General features: G+C 32.3%; 1 long non-coding RNA gene across 1 annotated transcript in view; it reads right to left on the reverse strand.

Annotated features, from left to right (window-relative positions):
* LOC125503502 overlaps positions 1-22,073 on the reverse strand; it is a 137,057-nt gene that overhangs the window by 74,535 nt on the left and 40,449 nt on the right. The window contains exon 3 of the long non-coding RNA XR_007280922.1: positions 5,538-5,577. This is a non-coding gene — a long non-coding RNA (uncharacterized LOC125503502). The remainder of the gene's footprint in view (positions 1-5,537; positions 5,578-22,073) is intronic.

The following is a 22,073-nucleotide window of genomic DNA, read 5'->3' on the forward strand; positions in this document are numbered from 1 at the left end:
TATTAACATCCTAATACCATTCGATAGGTAATTAAAAATTGCATTTCCTGGTAAGTTAAAAAATATGGGGTTGTATTTAAATTAATCAAATTAGAGCCACTTAGTTCCAACCACCAAGTTCTTTTATGATTAGTTTAAATTTGTAGACACCTTGTATAACATCGTAAGTTTATTATCATAGGGATATAAAATATTATATCTTGTTACACTTCACTATAAATTACGCTTACATAACTTAAATACTTCTGAAGTATTTGACACGTGAAAATTAGATTAGATTTTGATTAAATTCGTTTTATTTAAAAAACCTTAAGGTTTAGGTATTATAAACCTTATTAAAACAGACACTTATTTTGTTCAGCGAATCCAAAAGGTATTTCATTTAGAAAAACACAACTTTGATACTTTTAGGGCTTTTGGGACACTCTGTACATTACAAAAATATTTTTAAAATATGCACCCGATAGGAGTTTGTGGATTCATCAAATAATACTTTACAAAAAGCAAACGGCCAGTTTTAGTAAGTTATTACGGTCGTCGGTAAAGTATAGTACATAATTTTGGAGTTTTTAAAAAGTTGTAAAAAGCTTTTTAAAAGTTGACGATTTTCGAATTTTTTTTTCGAAGTTCTTCCAATGGAAATTCGGTCAAATCGCGTCAAAAGCAGATCTATTGCTAAGCGCGTCAACGCTGAGCTGAGCCGGAAGGCCGTACAAGCGAATTAATTCCAACAGGGACAAACTTCCTGATTAATCGCGATTCTTGGCCTGTTTTTGTCTTTCCAATGAGGCCGGATATCTCCAGATGCTTCGGAAATGGTGGCTGGTCACTCGTTCCAAAATTTTCCAACTTTCCATCAAACTTTAAATTTTACAACATCAAAGACTTTAAACCTAAACGTTGAGGTTTGAAAATCCACTTGAAACCGCGACATTAAATCTAAAAGTATCGCAAGCGCACACAACTTTAAACTGAACTTGAAATTTCAATGTTATGCTTGGGAACTTTAAATCGCTCGCATTCTCTACTTCAAAATACCGTGTTTGCAGTAGAAGTTTCCGCTTTCCAAACTAATAAGCTTTAAATTTCGAATCATTCAAATTTCTCTTCGTCACCCCCAACTTTAAATCGAGACTTTAAACCAAAACGTTCAAGTTTGGAAATCCAGTTAAAACCGCGACAATAAATCTAAAAGTATCAACTTTAAACTGAAACTGAAAAACTTCGAAACGCGCACATTCTCTACTTCAAAATACCGTGTTTGCAGTAGAAGTTTCCGCTTTCCATACTAATACGCTTTAAATTTGAACTTTAAACTTAAAAGAGCGCACATTGAAGTAAACTTTAAATTTCTGAACTTTAATTCGCATTTTTTTTAAACGCATTTACGTACTGATGGAACATTTCCATTCGTACGTAAAATACTCCTTACAACTCTAATTATGTAATATACTATTGTTATTACCTACACGATCTTTTCCATTTTATTTCAGTCAATCATTGCAAGATTCGCATCCTTAAGGATGACCTAAGGCACATTCATTTTCATTGGTCTATATAGATTGTTTGAAAATTAGCATCAAATTGAGAGCGATGAATTTGAGGAAATTTAATAATAACTTTGCTGTGTTAATTAGGAAGGTAAAAGATTAAAAATACATTGGAGTCGATTTTGAAACTTCAAAAAAACTTAATTGTGAGACATTTCAGAGGCATGTAAATTACTAAGTCATCAGGTATAGCGAAAACTCGGGGCTTATGTTATAATTAATAAATATTGAACAATTGCTTAAATAACCGTGAAACTGAATGAGATCTGAGAAAGAAGATTTGATAATAACGCTTTTTTAAACCGGGTTGCACGCAATTCATCCTCAATATCACTAACAATGTCATATTTACTATTACTACAATAATATTGAGGTAAAGACGGTAAAGAGATCAAGATAACCTTTTGTCTTTAACTTTTAGATTTAATGGAATTTATTTGTCTTAATTTGCTTGAATGACCAGCAATTCATTTCCTACTTTATTCATTTTTAAAGACAGTCTAATACTCCACCCTGGCAATGCAAGGTAATTGATATTGTTATTAAAAACACACCGTGAATATATCATAAATTCCATTGAAGAAATACATTATTAGATAGAAGCAATTAAAAGTATAAACAAAAAAATAATCGGGAATTTGCCAGTCATCTTTAACCTGAAGAACGCGGCCGCGTTTAAAGCAAGAAATCAATTTTTCTAATAAGCTAGCTGACAATCTCATTGCATTATATGACTTTGCTAATAGCGTTCAGCATGTAAATATCAAAGATCTTCGGTAATAACGGCCATTCTCGGAACGCCCTTAAAAACATAAAATTTTCTTGGCCGTTTCTCACTTTTTAAGTAGTCGTTATTTTCCAGCCTTTCTTAAGCACTCGACTGATGATCAGTTTACATGCTTCCATGTCGTGTAAATTACCGTGGTTGGAATAATCTATCTGATTTGTCGTTTATCATAGTTTCCGCTGTTTATTTGACTTCGGGCTTAATTCAGTCAAACTGTTTAAATTTTAATGTATGTCTGCGACTTATTTTTTTGACATATATTCTAATATGCAAAACGCGGTATAAAAAACGGGCAAAGTTGTAACATGGTAATTTCTCAAAAGATTCTATTTTGAAAATTAACATTTACCCAATTTTTCTCTAAAAATAAATGCACTTTATATACTTGATAACAGATCCGCCATTTCTGACCGTATGTATTATTTGCTGAGTTAGTTTAAGGCTGTTTACTCAGAGGTTTTTTTCGGGTAGGTGGAACTACTTTGCGTGACTGACGATTTCATTGATTATGATTGCACCAAATTTCTACACTTTTCGTCTCCTAAATTGTATACATAATTACTAAAATAGAATTGCAATATACAGGGTGATTCAAAATTGGCGTCATTCCTTTTAAGGGGCTATATATTTCTAGAAGATATTAACAGTTGAAGTTCGAATTTTAACGTTGTGATTATTGAAGTATTATTTTTAAAAGGTCATACTTTTGATTGGTAGCCTATTGGAATACTTAACCGTTCGAAAAGAGAAATTATGTTCTTTACTTCAAATTACGAAAAATGTTTATATTAAATAAGTATTCTTGTACAATTGTGTGATGAAAAGTCGAAGCGGCAATGATGTTTTTTGTTATTAACCGATAGTTACAGGTCGATACGGCCCATACTTAATAAATCTCCTTTCGCCAAATTTGCACAAACATTGAATTTGCAAATATGCGATTAGTTATGGGGAAATGCTACAGTAAAATAGCAGAAGCTGTAAGAACTTCCATATCCACTCCATAGGACACTAGAATATATTAAATCTCTGATCTTCCCAACGCCGGTACAAAGTGAGCAAGATTTAATTAGCCGAATACGAGAAGCTGTACAAAATGTGAGCCCAGACTGCCAGGAATGTACGATAAAGTTATTGAGACACCAACATATTTGGAGTTAAACGGATTGAAATTCGAAAATCTTCTGTGATTTAACCACTTAATTGTATTGTCAACGATCGATATTGGTCATTGATACATAACCTTTAATATCACTGACGGCAAAGTGCACAGAACATCCCTGGGCAAAGTGACACATTCCAAGTTATCCTAACCTCAAAGTACTTCTTGTTTATTTATTCCTTTCTTTGATTTCTGTTTACCCATGGCTACTACAATTTGTAATAAGTGAGACGCAACAGGTGTTGACGTAATAATAATCAGGCAGATTTCCTTGAAAAATATTGTTGCCATCCTTCTGATTTGATTTTTTGCAAAAATCTCAGCTTTTAAAAACAGTTAATTTATTTTGCTATTTTTTCTGTACTCCTATAACAGCGCCAGACAACACCTCCAGAGGAATGACGCCAATTTTGAATCACCCTCTATACTGTTAAGCAGGGGTGAGAGTAGTGAACCCTGAAGTAAGTATTGCCCAGGTAAAAAGGGAATTAGCCAGTAGCCAATTTTGAATCACCCTGTATACTAAACATACAGTTTCTATTTCCATTTAACGAAAATTAATTCCAGTCAATTGTCTACTGCCAATGCTATAGGGTGCACTAAACCACTTAGTTTTTACTTTTTGCGTATTTTAAAAAGCTGTAATTATTTTGCAAAATTTTTAAACAGAACTACTGTATTTTCAAACCCCATCCAAAAAAAAATAATAATAATATCGCAAAATTAATTAGAAACAATCAACGTTGCGTTTTTGCAAAAAGTGTAGAACGAATCTAAAGGAATGTAAGCCGTCAGACAGAACTTTATCAACGGAACATTTCATTTTACTTCAAAGCGTTACAATTACCAGAAAAGGTAAATTTTGCTGTGAAAGTAATAATTTCAGGTCATGAGTATCAACAATAATACTAAGAATCAGACTCAAAGTCATGGAATTGTTTTGATCTTACTGTTCCTTAACAATACCTGAATTCTTTTATGGTTCCCGTAATGAAAATTTAAGAGCCTTTTACCGCTAGTAGCTAAGCTCTTACCAGTGGCTTTAGAGATAAGCTAAGTGGCTACCTTAGTAGCCGTAATTCAAGGTGTTAATCTTAAACACCTTAAGCTACCGAACGCTCTGTATTTATGTGCCCTTATGACGAAGCCGTATGCTTACTAATCTGCTTCGTTTAAGAATGATCGTGAAGTTTATCTCAGTCGTGAATTCTTCGGGAGAAATTTATGGAAAACTATTTGCATACTACACAATTGTTCACTAGAACTACGGGATCAGACCGTAAAGTGCTGCAGCAACTTCCTATTTGTTCTGTTATCGAAAGATTCAAGGAAATGTCTCTAGCTCTAATCTCTAGGTAATGTTAAGAGGTTTTGGTATACGAACGAAATTGAAGTTTACTTGATATGCACGTTCGCGTATGTGAATGAGAAGTATCAGTATGAGTATCTCTTGGCTTTAAGAAGTAATCAATATTTCCTGTTAATACAGAATGCTTCATTCCTGCATAATTTGTCCCGAAAGACAGCTGATCGAAGCACTGTTTATAATGGAAAACAATGTAATGTATTAAGTCTGCACTTGCTTAGTTTTATAAGGACGATATCGAGAAAACGAATGAACTGTTCATTTTTTCTTCATTTCACTTTCACTCCGAATATTTCGGCATAAATGTGAGAATCTCATTTGCTCTTCAAACTCGAAACAATTTAATTAAAACCATTTCTTTTTTAACATGCTGGGTTTAATTTTATAATGAAAATAATGAAAACGCTTTTAATTCAATTCGTTTCCTCAAACCTACTTTGAGGAATCTATTTCAAATCGGCGATAAATCTTCAATGCGCTAAAGAATATAATTACTAAAATACAGATTAATTCATGTCTTCGAACCTATCCACTTTGAGATTGTGCTTTTAATAAAATAAACATTTCTGGTTTTTGCAAATTATCCTCCTTCATTGTCAAAGATTTGATATCCCCATCATGAAGTATTTCTCTTAAATAGATTAAAACCGAATAACGCAATTCATAACTCACCTAGCAGCATTTCAACATCACAAGAACACGATTTCTTTTCCTGGAACAAAATATAATATTATAGTTGCAATAACGTATAAGTCAGCATTTGGTCCACTATAAATAGTTTTACATCAAAGCATATTTAATCCAATTATAATTTTTTCGGTTTTAAGGTTTTGAGGCCTGAGATGCTGGTTTAGTTAATTACATGCGTCCAAGCATTTTCGACTCTCGAGCAAGGGATGTAAATCTGCTGCTTGTATGGGACATTTGCTTGCTGATAAAATCATTATTTTTAATCAAATCCAATATTGACAATGAAACATCTCTTTCCAGTGCCTTAAGTCTGTATTAGTTTTGATTAATTAATTTTAATTAAAACTTAAATAAGAGAAATCACAACTACAAACACCATTTTCCTCTTATTCTAATTATCAAGCGGAACCGGTGCCTTGAAGCTTCGGCCACTTCGAAGATAGAGAAGATTTATTTGTTTCAGAATTATCTTCTTTATACCTTGCAGAATCAGTTTCTTGGATTGTAACAGTCAATTAAAAATCTCCAATTGATAAATGGCTATTTACTGCATCGACCAGTACAGGTGCAAAAATAGATCAGGAAATGTAATTACTATTAATTATACTTTCTGCTGTTAATTGTGGTTATAGGTAGTTGGTATTAGTTGGTGAAAGAAGTAAATATTATCTACACAATTCCGTTCTTTTAATTTAATTGTCTAATTAATAAGATGCATATATCGCAGACAGTATATTTATCACAATCATTAGTGAAGCCATTACTTAATACTACGCCGGTGTCTCAATTCTTGTTATTTGCGTAGAATTAGTTCACGTGATATCTACGAAAAGCCGTATTTATGTGCTTTCTCGTGACGCTTTGTATCAGTGGTATTAGTACTTTTTTTCTGAACTGAACTGCTAACAGTTCCTGTTTGACTAGCATAAAACCCCACGTTACGAACCTGCTAAAGCGCTTCATCTAATATATTCAAACTGCATCTATGTGTATGAATTAACAACCTAATGAGGCTTAAATCGTGCCAAAGATCGTCCAGGTCAACCAAATCTGCCATGCCTAGCAATAACGAAACAATAATTAGCAAAAGGCATAATTTTCTACATGGTAAATTGGTTTCATTCACCGCAGGAGGACAGACTATACAGTAGTAAAGATGGGTGTTTACTAGGCCTTAAGTACACTATCTCAAGGGTATTAGCAGCTCTAAAAACAATAATTTAGTGGTTTTATTCATCTGCATCGCACTGCTGGAATGGCTGGAGGACAATAATTTACTCAAGTGGTTTAAAGAATCTGAGATAGATACAGGCGCATATGTGAGGTAGATCAGCTTTAATTATTTTACCAATATTTCAAACTTTGGCATTTGTTAGAGAATTTTGCAAACTTGAATTTATTGTGACCGAGCTTGGGAGCTTGATTAGACTTTCTGTAGCTAGTATTTCTAACCTTGTGTTTACCGACCAAGCCCTATTTATTTATTTCTATCAGCTTGAAATGTTAGCTTTCAGTTTTTTATTCGAAAAATGTATGCTCAGTTCAGTAAGTTTTACATCTCCAGTTCTAAATTACGGATTATGTATGTTTATTCGGTTTACCTAAAATGTTTTGTTTGCAGAATACTAACGTATCCTTGAAGGGAATTGTTGTTTTTGAATTATGCCACTAAATTTGGAATTATTATTAGAAAACGACGGTTCTACATGAGACAATGTTCTCTGTGAAATTTCGGGTGTTCTAAGTTTTATTTAATGGAAGAACTTTCAGATATTTACTTCTTATACATTATGTAAAAATACGAAAAATACACATTACATTCCTCAAGATGTGTTATTTTTGCTGCAATTTTAGGTTTATTGTTGATAGTACTTGCTTTGTCTGAATAAATCAAGAAATTGAAAAGTTTCGTTGCCGCACTTTACAGTTCCGTCTTCTTCTTCTTGTTCTGCTGCGGTCCTCTTCACTCCACATCGGTTTCTAATGATTTCGTATTTTTGTATTTGTATTTTATGTATTTTAAATATACCTACCTATATATTCTATGTATTATTGTATTTAATTTTTTTCTACCGATTTTCTTTCTGATTAAGCGCGGCTACACACTAATATGTCAGTTTCTCAGGCGACTTTTTCTCTAATTCTTGCTGCTCTTTTATTTTCACTTTAAGAGGATGAAGTAAGTATTTAACATGTTAATAAGTTACCTTTTGTTGCAAAAGTTCTTCATTACAATTGTGTAATTTGAGACTGGACCCTTATGACCAGTGTTATTTGCATTTTGCAAAAATTGCAACTAATTATACATAATGAAGGGTCTTTATTATAAATAGAGTTTGGCCCAAGCTATAGTCACATGTTGAGATAACTTTTAAATACTACTTTAATGCTAGATACAGAACACATTTGGACGTTTTTACTTGTGCTTGTTGAACCTTTTATTTGCGCTGAACATACAGAACCTGTCCTCTATTTTGATATAGTTTTATAATAAAAATGGTATTTTGTGTTGACCAGACTTACAATGTAAAACATCTATTCATATTATATCAGAATTCATATATCCAATGTGCATCCTCTAATTTATTTTTTCTATATGTTTAATGTTCGACATAACATTTGAATCTGAAACAGCCCATAACGTTGCTTCAGATTTATGTGAAGTAAACCTTACACGATGGCGCGACCTTAACTTATAATACATTCGAGAGAAAGCCCAATAGTTTCAGATTATTTAAATTATAGATTGTTGTCAATCAGTGGGGTGGATCCTAAGATTCATTCATTAATAGCGTCTCGTCATCGTGCCACAATAAGTGTATGAATGACATACATAAACATGTTCTTATGTCAACGAGCATCATGTTAATGCGTAACTTAAATATGCAAGAACGTGACCTATGATTATTATTTACAATCGGTTGAAGAGCACTTAAATGTCGGCGAACAGAGGGCTAAATCAATGTACGTAAACGAACTTTCGTTTATGTATCTACATATTCTTTGTCCAAATCTTAACTATTTATTTTATTTATTAAGGAATTTATTGTTCGCAATCTAATTTATTAATTAACATTTGCATGTTTAATTATCCATAACAGTTATAATTATTGTAATAAAAACAATTATAGTAATTGTTTTGCTACTTACTCATCTTTAAAAAATCACTTCTTTAAAATATTTATTCAGAATATATTAATTTGTTGTGAGCTGCTTAGACTTTCAAAAGTTAATCCAATGTTATGACGGAATTGAAAAACTATTTGCAACGATGATTTATATTGTTTGTTTAGATTTTAAAATTTATTTAATACTTCTTGGGAGTTGAATCTAAAAATATTAGCTTTTCGACACATAGGTGTTACTAGTGCCGTAGAAACTAATATTTTCTAATAATGTCTTAAAATAATAATAAAAGGGCAGAAAGACCGATTGGGTCGATAGCCTTTTTCTGTAGGAAATAAAGATTATTTATATATATATATATAATAATAAAAAAAATCCGTGAGTCAATCTGAGCGTCGCCAAACTAGTATAAATGATTTTACGTCGACGAAAGTATATATTTTCGTACGAAAGTATATAACTGTAATTGACGCTTTTGCTAGATTCATTAAAACAATTATGAAAAATATTACTGATACTGTCCAAAATATAATTAGACAGTAAAAGCGAATTAGTTATGAACAGATAAGTGAAAAGCAAACTACAATTTACGTTTTTTTTTAGACTTTAACGGCGGTTTAAATGACTATCAACCGAGCGAACTGCCTTCTCTGAGACGAAAATGATGTGATGGCGAACTTGGGTAAGTCAATATCTACAATTACTTAAATTTCATTCATTCAAGTTGTCTTCGTTTTGAACATCTCAACAACATAATATTAATTTCAAAATATTGTTTTAATTTAAAATAACGAATAAATCTGTAAACATTAGTAATCTTGACAATGTACTCGCAGCTGTAAATTACCGTTTTCTTACGATAGGAATTTATGGACCACGCGGTAGATTAGCCAATTTCTCCAGGCATTCATTATAGCTTTCTAGAAAGAGCACCAATTACTCCATTAGGTCATCTAAAATCGCGATATTAATTAAAAAGAAACAAACTGCGACCATCGACGATAAAATCGAGTGAAAATTGCCTTGTATGGCAGTCGCGTATCCGGTCGAGGACTTATTACAGATGCAAAAGACCATGTAAAACGTAATTAGTCGATGCTATCAAAGAGGACCGAGTAGTAAAATTCACATCAATGTATTTTAAATTAATTTTGCAAGGATTGGCTGACACTGTAGAATTCGGACATGCAAATATATTATTTTTCAGTGTTACTTTGCATCGGTGTGAACTGCATAATTCGTCCAATAGTCGTCAAAAGTAATTTTTTGTTACTGCAAATAGGAAATTTTTGTTACCCTGTAGCTTCTTTCCGATTTTTATGTTATTTTAGCAGCATACTGGATTTCCGAATTAATTTTAATATATAATTAAATAAGTACATTTTGAGTTTGCGACAACCAATACAATTTTTTTGAATTGAAATCGAGAAGCATTTCAGACAAAACGTCAATGGAATTGTTATTAATTATATTATAACAAATATTCAAAAAAATATTACAAGCGCCATCTGAAGCTTACGTATACGTAAATTCCTTCTATAAATGGAATATAATTTACAATGCAGAAGTCATGCGCCTAGAGGACCAAAAAAAGCTTTCACAAGCGTAATAGCGTAATTTACATTGTGATGCTGTATGTTAAACTTGGTTTAAATGTCATTACAGGTTGGCGTATTGTACAATATAATCGATTCTTTTTAAAACATTCTACGCAATGAATTTTGAAAATAAAGCGTTAATGGTTCGGTAATGGAATACTGCTTTTGGCTCTAAATACATGTTTATTGAAACCTACCTCACCAATTATATCTAGAAAAATCAGAAGTCAATTTCCATGATATCAACTGATGAGGTAAAACTTGTAAGCGCACATCTATTGGCAATAGCCATTTTGGCTAATGTAAATAACTGCATGTTAATCAAGATCTCACCAAAACTTAAACCAAAGTTAAAAAAAAATTTTCTTAAGAAATTACATTTTTGTCACCGCTGACTATAGAAGCTTGGCAAAATGTGTATTTAATATTTTGTAGGTCATTTTCAAAGGTTTAATCCTGCGATTAAAACCAAACAAATTTCTTCATAACTTTCGACCTTAGAAATACCTGAAAACTCCAATCTTTCCAGCGCGGTAATTTAAAATACTACCGTCCTTTTCTGTAACTGCTATCGGCATCGGCTATCTCAAATAGGAGTATAGTCTTATGGGAGTACCTATTCAACTCTGCGGGCCTCCGTTTAATTACTTTACGCTAGATTTTAATGAGTAATTGCAAGATTAATTCTGAACGCTCGACTAGCTCCGGCATCGGAGATCGAAACAAATGGAACTCCTATGGAATTCTTTGTGTTGGTCAACTTGGGGGTTTCCTATTGAACTAGGTCTTCGTCATTCGATATATTTGATTTTATCTTCATTGTAATTATATACTACTTGGTTTCGTTCAGTGCTTTGTTCAATTATCTTTACAATAGATACAAGAACATTATTGGCTAGTAGCATTTAATACGTTTTTGTGCATAGCTACACCAGTCAATCCTCAGTACACTTATTTTTTTGATCTGAATCAGGAAACACGGTTCCCATTTTAAAGTAGCGGTCCACAAGTCGCTCCTGTAAGTAATTAAATGTATTACAGAAATTTTTCGCTTTTTAATAGTGTTAACACCACCGTCTTGCTTAAAAGTATCTCGTCATTTAAGTAATCCCTAAGAAAATGTCTGAAAGCATAAGTCGGATCTATTATCTGGCCAAGTCTATGCTCCATATTATATAGGACAGATCATTACGAAAAAAAAGTTTTAGTTCTGCAAGTATTCTATGCCCACCTTGCTTGTTTAAACATTAAACAAAAAGTTATAAAATATTGTCTTTAATTTATAACATAAAAATTAATTACCGTATGTTCGTTTACAGTGAAACGTTTATTTCCGGATCACCACCTTTACTGCATTCGCATCCAGAATTATAAAGCACCTAGACTTAAAATATTGTGTCCTACTTTAAAGACTACCTATATAACCGCTGATAGGATTAAATGGCTACAGTTTATTTGGTATTGTCAAAGCCATAACGATGAAAACTAAATACCTGAACCTTTAAACGAAACAAATTTTATTGGACCAGGAATTTTTCAATTGAAAATTTCCGGAGTTTAAACCAAAATTCATTTCCTAACATTAATTTCAGGTTTTTTTAATGCGTTGGTCTCATCTTAGATGTTTGCTAATAACCGTAGGCCGAAATTTTGCCAGTTAAATCTAATAAATAGATAATGTGACCCGTTGTCAATTCTATCCAGGTCTAAATCCATGTTCCAGTCGCAAACTTTCGTCTTACTAACTATCTGGATACGCTCATAGCTCCAACTACTCCACATTTAGGAGCTATACAGGGTGATTCAAAATTGGCGTCATTCCTCTGGAGGTGTTGTCTGGCGGTGTTATAGGAGTACAGAAAAAATAGTAAAATAAATTAATTGTTATTAAAAACTGAAAAATTTGTAAAAAACTATATCAGAAATACGGCAGCAATGTTTTTCAAGGTAATCTGCCTAATTACCATTGCGCAAATACCTGTTGCTTCGTAATTATTTAAAACTCCAATAACCATGGAATTATACAGAGTGGCAATAAGATAAACAAGAATAAATGGTAAATTCAACAAGATTTGTTGACTGCGCAACGTACTTTCGAAATGTCAACCTGTTATCATAACCTCGAATTGGGCAACCAAACAAGCTAGTGCCAATATGTTTATTATCTACTCTCATAAAACAGCTTCTCGTATTCAGTTAATTAACTCCTGCTCCATTGGTATCTCATTGTGCTGTGTGTAACGTACAAACGAGGTAGGAATGTAGCCCGTCCTCGGTATTTATTTGGTGCTTGGGACAGTGTCAGTTATTGTGCTCTGAGTGCCCCTGGAAGGCCCTGATTCGGTTATGCTCAATACTTGTTCCTCTGTGCCTGGAACCCGAACATTGATTGTCGTCCAGTATCTTCCTGGAGCCACTCTCCTCGCCCTTTGTTGGCGTGAGTTCTTTCAGCTTTTGCTATTATACTGTAGCATTTTCCCTGAACTAATCGCATATCCTCAAATTCGTGAGAGGAACTTCAAAGTAAGTCACAGTTTGACAAATCATTGTTATTATTGACAAGAGCTATTCACCTGTAACTATCTGTTAATGACAAAAAACATCATTGTCGCTGTGACTTTTCATCAAAAAATTGTAGAAGAGAACTTTTTTGATATCAAACATTTTCGTCACTTGAAGCCAAGATAGTAATTTTTCTTTTTGAATGTTTAAGTATTCCAATATGTTACCAATTAAACATGGAACAATTTCAAAATAATGCTTAATAACAAAGTTGAAATTCGATCTTCAACTGTTAACACCTTGTAGAAATTTGCGGAAAAAAAATTTTCTATACATATTTTTCTCGTTCTCCCCAAGGGAGCCTCTATCACCCCTTAAAAGGAATGACGCCAATTTTGAATCACCCTGTAAAACTACTAATGTCAACTTAACAGTATACTAAAAGCTCTAAAACATGAACGCAATATATTATGACTGTATCATCAGCATATCACAATCTAGTTCCGTTCCCGAGTCAAGATTTGTGAGGAATTTAATGTATACGCGAAAACGAAATCCCATTGCAAAGTCCTAGAATACTGTGTTGCATTTTTTCATATTTTTCAAGGTTTATGCAATAATTAAAAAAAACTTGTAAACTGCACCAGACGTACTAAGACCTGATGGAAACCCAAAGTGATTCTGTTTAAGCATTTAACTTGTGTGCAAGGAAATGTTAACAAAATTGCTCATATGATTATTTATACCTTTTGTCTTCTGTAAATCTGTATCTGTTCTCGGAATATTTCCCACAATGAAAACAAGATTAATGATGTGTTTCAAAGGTTCTAGTAGGTGCAGGAAAGTACTTAATGGTTTGACTTACTATACTATCAGAACCAGGCCGCGCCCGTTTTTAAATGTTTTTGATTATCTTACTGATTTGATCACCTACTGGTTTAAACATTTTTTAATATTGCAGTTCCCTAGTTATAATAAATATTAATAAACCCTTTAATTTTGTTCCATATGTTTTTTGTCCGAAGTAATTTTATTTCATAAATTTTTGTTTTCCCGGTATCACTATTTGCATTATTTCGGCGATAAATTCATTAGTCCTCTACTTTACTCAGCTGCTTTTTCAAGATTATTCGCCATCTATTGCTAAGGCCTAAAAAATGTAAAGTCATTCTCATCTGAAACATGCAGTTTTATTATTAGTTATGGATTCAGGAGTGCTTCGCAATCGGAAAAAAGAAGATATACTCGCATCGATGGCTGTCATGGTAATGTTATAGAAAAGGAGCGCCCGACCGGAACTAATCGGCACTCCGTGCGTTAAAAGGACCTAGAAGATAAAGGTAGAATCTTCGGTAGTATCTAAGATCTTCTTCATCTGATTAACTTAGAGGGCATGGACCTGTGCGAACATATCATTGTTAAAATTTGATACTTTTGATTGTTTATCAAGAATAGAACTAACAGCATTCTGCTCTTTTCACAGAAGTTAAAGCCATCGACCCCAATAAAATTAATTGAAAGAGCGCTACAATATAAGATATGGAAGAGATGTTATAAGAAAAAAAAATAGCGGTCTATATAAAGTAAACAGTGGAATGATAAAGATAATCGTCTAGGATTCAAAGAGCTAATCCTTAAGAAGTTAAAATCACTAAGAGTGCAAATTTTAGCTCTATTATTAACAAGTCGGAAGTGCATCTATTGATAGCGCCACTATGAAAACCAGAAGATTTTTCTAATCTTACAAAAAGGCCATTGGCTTGCATACAATGCCTTACAGTGATTGAATTAGTTTCCAACAAAGGGCGCATTGGAGCATTACAATACAATAGATCAAGCTTAACAGGGAATTACCATATTTCTTATAGAGAGCGATATTCTAACAGCAGTAACAATTAAGTTATAATAGGTACCATTAAAGGTAAATCTGGTACCAACTAATTACCTCGTTCTTACTGGCGGTTTATCATATTCTATTTGTAATGAATGTGCGCAAATTAAGTGCATTATTTAAAAATATATAATTGATAATGGAAATGTTTTGTTGATCAATTTACATGTTACATATGAAGAAATTTGTTTTTCTTTAAATTTGCATCATACAGTAAATATTTAAGGAAGTTTGAGATCAAAAAGTCGTTAGTAAAATTTATTGATAGCTAGAAAAATATTTTCAATTGTGCGAAAAAGATTCGTTCAAATTGGCAACCGCTTTTATTTCAAATCGACACCTTTTATAGTTTATATCAAATTAGACGTTTATAAGTTTATATATAAACGAAATGGCTTGAAACAGTTTTTTTATTTTTATGCCATCCTGTTCTATTTATTAACATTGTGGTATCAAAACTGAGGTTTCTCAGATGAAGCATTTGTGCTTTTGGTCCGACCACCTGTTGAAGCTGAAACTTCATAAACTATTTAGAACGCAAATTCGATATACAGGGTTGGATAAAATATTATGCAAATCAGAATAGCCCCGAAATTTTGTCATTCTGGAAGATTTTCAAATAAGTGAAGTTTACTTTCAGGTATTTTGTTCATTCATGCAATCCTGTATACTAATTTTTTTCTCAACTCGACTGCAAAGTTTTAGCTTCAAGATGAATGAGCTTTAGATTTTGCTAATCGATTCAGGAGCAAAAAAATCGATGCAAGATATAAATAAATGTAAATAAGCAGAGAGATGTGAGAAAAATTCGAGTGCCCTTTTCGAGGTATTAGGTCTATCTTAATGCCTGAAGTGTTGAAATGCAAAAAAACTGTTTTTATCCAACTGAGAGCACGTGGAATTTTATGCAAAAATACGCACTGATGGAGAACTAATTGCATTAAATAACGCTTCAAACAGAAATAAATTATCTCGCAGCAATCAGAATTTATCCAGTTCCAAAATTAGTCAAAATTTGTATGTGCAACCTCCATTTTTTGAGCAGTTTAGAATTGCATTTGTCGTCACTATAGGTATAATTTGTTTGTTATGGAAATAGATGGTTCGTCCATATGGCTTCATACATACAAATAAAAACAATAAATAACAATATAACATTAACAATCAATGTTCCTAATTGTCTTAAGAGCCAATTGTTAAGCTTAAAGATATTTTGAAAAACTGCCAACTGACAGCAATCATCTGTATCTGCTGCAAGAATGAATTAAATTTAAAAAAAATGTTTTATGCGTATATTTAAGTATCTGCAGATACTTGACACATTTACAATTCACCAATAGAGTTGTCAGTATCAAAAAGCCATAAAATTCCGTGTACAAATTGCAGCACTCCCTTCTGTGAATTAAAACTGGATGCTCTATTAGGTTTTATGCCGAGTATCAAAAAGATCTCCCACTGCTTTTGTGCTTTTAAAATAGTGATATATGGATTAGACTTGTTTTATGTCGTTTTACGAACACGCAAATCTAAAACAATTATTATTCAATTGACGATTGATGGCTAAAACTAGTTTTCCGCCTGAATAAAGCAATAATTCAGTGAGGCAGGTATGATGCTACCCAGATGCAATTATCATAGGAAAGGACAAAGATTTTTTATTTAATATTGTAAATTTTAATGCCACTGTTAAACGGTTTCAAATAAATTAATTAATTAAAAATTAAAATTAAAATAATCGAACAAGCTAATTTTGGTTTTTTTCCAGTTTCGCGCAGGGCATGTAAAAACCGAAAAGTTGCCAGTATTTTTTGATACGATTCCTATACGATTTTTTCCTTCCATTGCAAAAACAAAAGTAAAGAAAATATTAGTAAGTGAAACAAACCCTTCTTGACATATTTGCAGAATTTGTTAAGTGTTGTGTTCTTTTGTGTCTTTGTTCGAACTTATGTTACTTTTTACTGGGTTTTTGAAAAGTAAACCGATTAACGATGACAGCAGCCCAAGAGAAAAGTTTGCGAAAATTTGACCATAGTCGTATTAGCCCAACATAGGCCTGAGTAATACTGTGTTGAGTTGCGCTATTGAGTTGTTGCCAGTCTCTGAGTTAACGAGTTATAACTCATCGGTTAATGAGTTATAATTCATTTGTTAAAGCTTTACCAGACCCGAGACTGGAAATTTCACATCTAAAAAAGGATTATTAACATTTTTTCTGAGTAATGTTTTACTAATTTGTTGAAACAAATAAAAAAAAGTAATCTAGATTTTCCCAGCAACAGAACTGAGTCCAACGAGAGACGACGATTTTTTTTTGTAAAATCGGTCTGTTAATTTTTTTGCACAAAAGATTCAGTTGGTCAGTATTTTACAGTAAAACGTTAGGCAAAACGCAGTTTTTCTGTTTAGAGACAGTGTAAAAGTGAAGAAACTCCAGTTTTTAAGAGTTTTACAAATAAATGATTATTTTCATTTCGGAGAAATATTTTTGGAAAAAGACCTAGAAATAATTGTGTATTAGGGTTTTGTCCATAATTTTTCCATAAAAAACATTTTTGCAAAGCGGTTAAGGAGGCGAGTGTTTCAATAAAAATTATCTTGTAATTTCTCACAGAAAATACCTTAAAGTTGCCAGTATTTTAAGTAAAACTAAAAAATAATGCGAGTTTTGCGAAGAAATAATTTGCTTTAAGGAAACTTTGTGAAATATGGAATGACCTGAAAATTTAAAGGAACTTTAGAAATCTTCATCGTCGTTTTTTAAGATAGTCCTAATTACTTTCTGTAAAAAACTGAATCAAATTATTTGGTTTTTGCGCCAAATTCGAAGCTGAAATGGCTTTTCTAAATTTCCCTGCTAACCGATGAATGGGGCTAAAATATATAAATATAAATAATCTTTATTTCCTACAGAAAAAGGCTATCGACCCAGTCGGTCTTTCTGCCCTTGTTTAGTACATATGTCTTAGCCTAGCTTATTCTAAAATTAATTTCTATTCCTAACACTCGTATAAATTAGTCAGCTATAAAAAAATAAAAATTAAAAATTCTTGGCTTACAAAACAAACATATCTTAGTCCTTAGTTCAGTTGCGTTTGTAGGTGTTCTAGTAAAGTATCTGTTGGGGAACGAAAACGGGAGTGTTTTGTCGGTCTTGTGAGGCAAAGGGGATCCAGTATGGTCCAGTTGTGGGGGTTGTTTGTCCATTTTGTCTGTAAGTGTATTAGTCTTTCCGAAATTTTTGTCATGTTTGTGCGTTCGTATAGTAGTTGGTTGGAAGGGTTGTGCAGTGGGTTTCGGGGGTGTCTTATTCGTGTTATTAGTCTTAGTGCAATTTGTTCTGTTGTTTGTACGTATCGTTTTGTCCTTTCTGTTCCGTTGGCGATGAGTATATGTCCGTAGTCCAAGAGGAGTCTGCAGATCGCTTTGTATATTTTTGTCGCGGTATTTGTACTAATTGGGGCTAATTATCTAGCAAAATTAATTTTGTCATTTTTGACTGAAAACACTCCATTATTGTCAAAAAACAAGCAAATAATCAGAAAATAATGCTTGTTTGCTTTTTCTATTAAAAACTTTTGGTTTTGTGATCGGTTTTGGAGGAAACCTTAAAGGTTTCAGGGAAAAACGGTTGGAAATAATTTAAATTTTTGTCCCGAATTCGACAATGAAAAAAGTTTTTCTAAATTTTTTCAAAGCTATAAATTAATCTTGTAATTTTTCGAGAAAAAGTCCTCCAGATTGTCAGTATTTTAAAAGTAAAACTCTACAAAATAGAGCGTTTTCGGAGTAGAAAGTAAAGCAAAAAAAATCCAGTCAGAACTAAAAAAACCGCTTTTTTTTACAAATTCTACAGTTTTCAGAGGAAAGGCGGTGAGGAGATTTCAAAATATTCTGTCATATATATTCTGTTCGCTGTTGTTAGTAACTTGGCTAAAACTGGAAAATTCTGAAATTTTACGACATTTTCAAAATATTATTAATAAATCGTCTTTAAAAAAAAAGTAAAAAAAGTCATCAACATTTTCACAACAATGAAACTGAGTTACTGCGCCGGCCGCACTGCGCTAACTCCCAAAAATTCACTGAGTGACCCAGGCCTAGCCCAACAAAGTATTAAAAAAAAATCAGAATGTTTGTTATAGTCTAATTTGATCTATGTATTATTACTCTAATGTTCCAGGTTTATGATTATGTTTACAATTGATTATAAACTTTGCCAAACGCCTTTGTCAGCTTGATACAACACTCGTACTTTGCTCAAGAACATTTCATATCATTTTGGTGAATAGTTTCTCGATGGTGCACAACAACATTATTACCCAATAGTTTAATAGTTATGATACTTTTATACTACTTAGGAGCAGTTATTATTTTGTTGGGCAATTCTGTACAATATAAAATTTATTTTTTTCTTGCGCCGTTCTTTGTGAGTTTATTATTGATGTCGATATTTCTGGTTTTCCATCTTTTCATCTGTAACTCACTCAACTCTGAGCTTCATCGCTATCAGTCTATTTAAATGCGTTTCTACAATATACTTTTAATTCTATCACGGATGCACTTATTTACATTTTCTAATCTCCAAGTAACTTCTATACACTCCTTTAAGATCCAGAAACATCACGTTCTATGTCGAAGGTGAACTTCTCCGAGTACTCTTTTTCAACTCGACTAGGAATGTACTACTACCAGTTCTCCCACTTCCTGATGAAACCTGTTCTTGTTTCTTGATTTTGTTATTAATAGACGAAGAAGAAAACACGTACTCAAAAGATACAGACAGGTCGGGTGGTAAAATTCGAATTTTCAAATGACAATAGCTTTTAATTTTACACTATTCCTATGAGAATGAACAGAGAACTGTAGTGGTTTCGAATAAAAGTTGAGCGCGGTCAGTTTCAATTAGTAATAATCGATTATCTCTTTGCACTTTAATGTCATATTGACCAGCAAACAACGCACCATAAAACTTTTCAATCTCATGCACCATAGAGCGATTTTTTTATGTTGGATTCTTCGTTAGTGAATGCTTTCATTGAACGCATTACATGGGTTTTTCTTGTGCTGACAGTTTTTTTCGCATTACTGGTGCATTCGTTTTGCACTTTTTAGCTATTTTAGCGGCATGTACTCTTTGATTCGAATTTATTTCAAGTTGAATGAAAGCCGGAGCCAGGACGAATCGTGATTTTGATTTGAGATAGCATCGTTCGGTATAACTTGGCAATTTCAATGAAACTTTATTGGTATTGGTTTGTGTAAGGTTTCTTGTTGCGTTTGAATTATTGTCTGTGGTTATTCTACATTTTACTGCGGTGGTGAAAATTTTGGTGTCAGTCTAGGTCATCCTGCAAATAATACTACTCAATTAAAGCAGGAGTAGCAAGCATTGGTGAAGTAATTGCGGAAATGTTTAGTAAATCTTGTTGAGTATTATTAAACTTATTTTTAGTTTAAAGTTACAAAGCAAATTAAATCTAAAACTCTGAATGTGTAGAAACAGTGCACAGTAAATGTCTCAAAAGATGAAAGATGATATATTAAACCAGAAAATATTTGTCCGTTGAAAACTCGAACGAACGTAAGTATAAGCGACTACGTTTTCAAAAAAATATAGTTATACACTTGCTAGCATAGCTCTAAAACAGTCTATTCTGACGGAGCATAGCGAGGCTGAAAGTAAAATAATTCCACATTAATTTATGTATTTTATGTTATGTACTATATGTATTATAATCATCGATGAAATATTTTGAATTCGGGATTTTAAAAATACATTTTATTTTTCATATAAGAATCAGCAAATTTACAACATTTCTGGGTTTCCAAATGTTAAAATTTAAGCGACAAAACAAGAGCAGCCTGAAAAAATATAAAATTTAATAAAAATAATACAAAACTGACCACAATGCTTGCTGCTTGTACAAAAATAATTTTGAAATGCAATGAGAGTTCTGCTTTAAAAAATGCTGAAAATACAACTTTCCAAAAAATACTTGAGCGAAGGAAGTTCCATGGCATCAAAATTAACTGTTTCAGTAGTTACACTTGGAGTTCAATTATAACATTATAATTTATTAAACGCATATCTGTAACTATTGCAAATTTGTCAATGTATTTTCAGCGTCCTGGTTTTTAAACGCAATTTTATGAAAGCTTCTTTCATAATATTTTTTAACAAGTAACTGTTTCTTACGCACAGTGCTTGTTAAGGTAAATAAATAATAATTTAATAAATAAAGTAAATTAATATAACTACAATAAATAAACATTTTATAATAAATAATTTAAATCCAAACATTTTCTGATGCTTTTCATTCAGTAACTTGAGTCTGATCAGCTCGTTGCCAGTCAAATAAGAATTTTATTTACCTCAGAGGTGCGCTACTTACTAAAAACTTGTTACCAAGAAATATGTATTTTCGCAGATATAAAAATAACTTTTTTTATTATTTTCAAATTATCACATATGTTTCGGTAAACGTATTAACTTCTCTCATTAACTCACTCATAATTCCTAGAAAAGTGTTTACCCGTAGGAAATATTTCACTTAATCTCTAAATTATACCGTGTTTTAGTAGGTAATCTATAGTTTCGAAATAGTCCTTTTTATTTAATCAGAATTTTATAGTTTCTGCAATACTAATAAATTTGATTTTGTTTACTGAAACTTACATTTACTTACAAATATGGAAAAGTTTTTCGAAAAAGACCGATAAGGGAAGTATATTCAACTTTACAATATTATTTGGACCACATTGACTATTACCAGTGAACTTGTATAAGGGGTGTCAATTTGAAAACTTCCCACCCTTAAAATATATCTTTCTTGCAGTTGAAAATATGAAAAACGGAAAGGCCTGTAGATTTTAATGGGAAGGAAAACACTTTAAATAAATATTTTTAGCGTCCCTGTTTCAACCCCCTAAGACGGATGGATGCCACCCTTAGAACATTAAATGGGAAAGGGGGTCAAGTCGCACATCGTTTTAAAGGGCGTTCAATTCTCTTTTCATTCTTTGCTGCGTTGTTGCTTTTTGGAGAGCGGTTTTCAAATAATCGCGTTTCAAAGTTGTAGAAACAATTAAACTTGCGTACATCCAGATACTGGATTCTGGTTAGTGTTTACACAAAAACAACTGTATTGGGTCTCCTTGTAATGCAAATTATTAGAAGAGTAGGTTACACTGTTAAAATCGTTAAATGACAGGAAGAAAATCTAGTTTAAACATTGATTTCTTCTTTTTAATTTTGATCTTATTTCTTATTTATTGATTACTTTACATCGACAAAAATTACTTTTTATTTGCTGAAGATAAATTTCTACAATAAAACCTATGTCATATACTTACGCGCTATCTTATAAGTTGTTCAAATGTTGTCAATTTTCCTGTAAG

Source organism: Dendroctonus ponderosae, unplaced genomic scaffold (genome assembly GCF_020466585.1).
Source record: "Dendroctonus ponderosae isolate FM_Combo_2020 unplaced genomic scaffold, Dpon_F_20191213v2 Dpon_F_20191213_2, whole genome shotgun sequence".
NCBI lineage: Eukaryota > Metazoa > Arthropoda > Insecta > Coleoptera > Curculionidae > Dendroctonus > Dendroctonus ponderosae.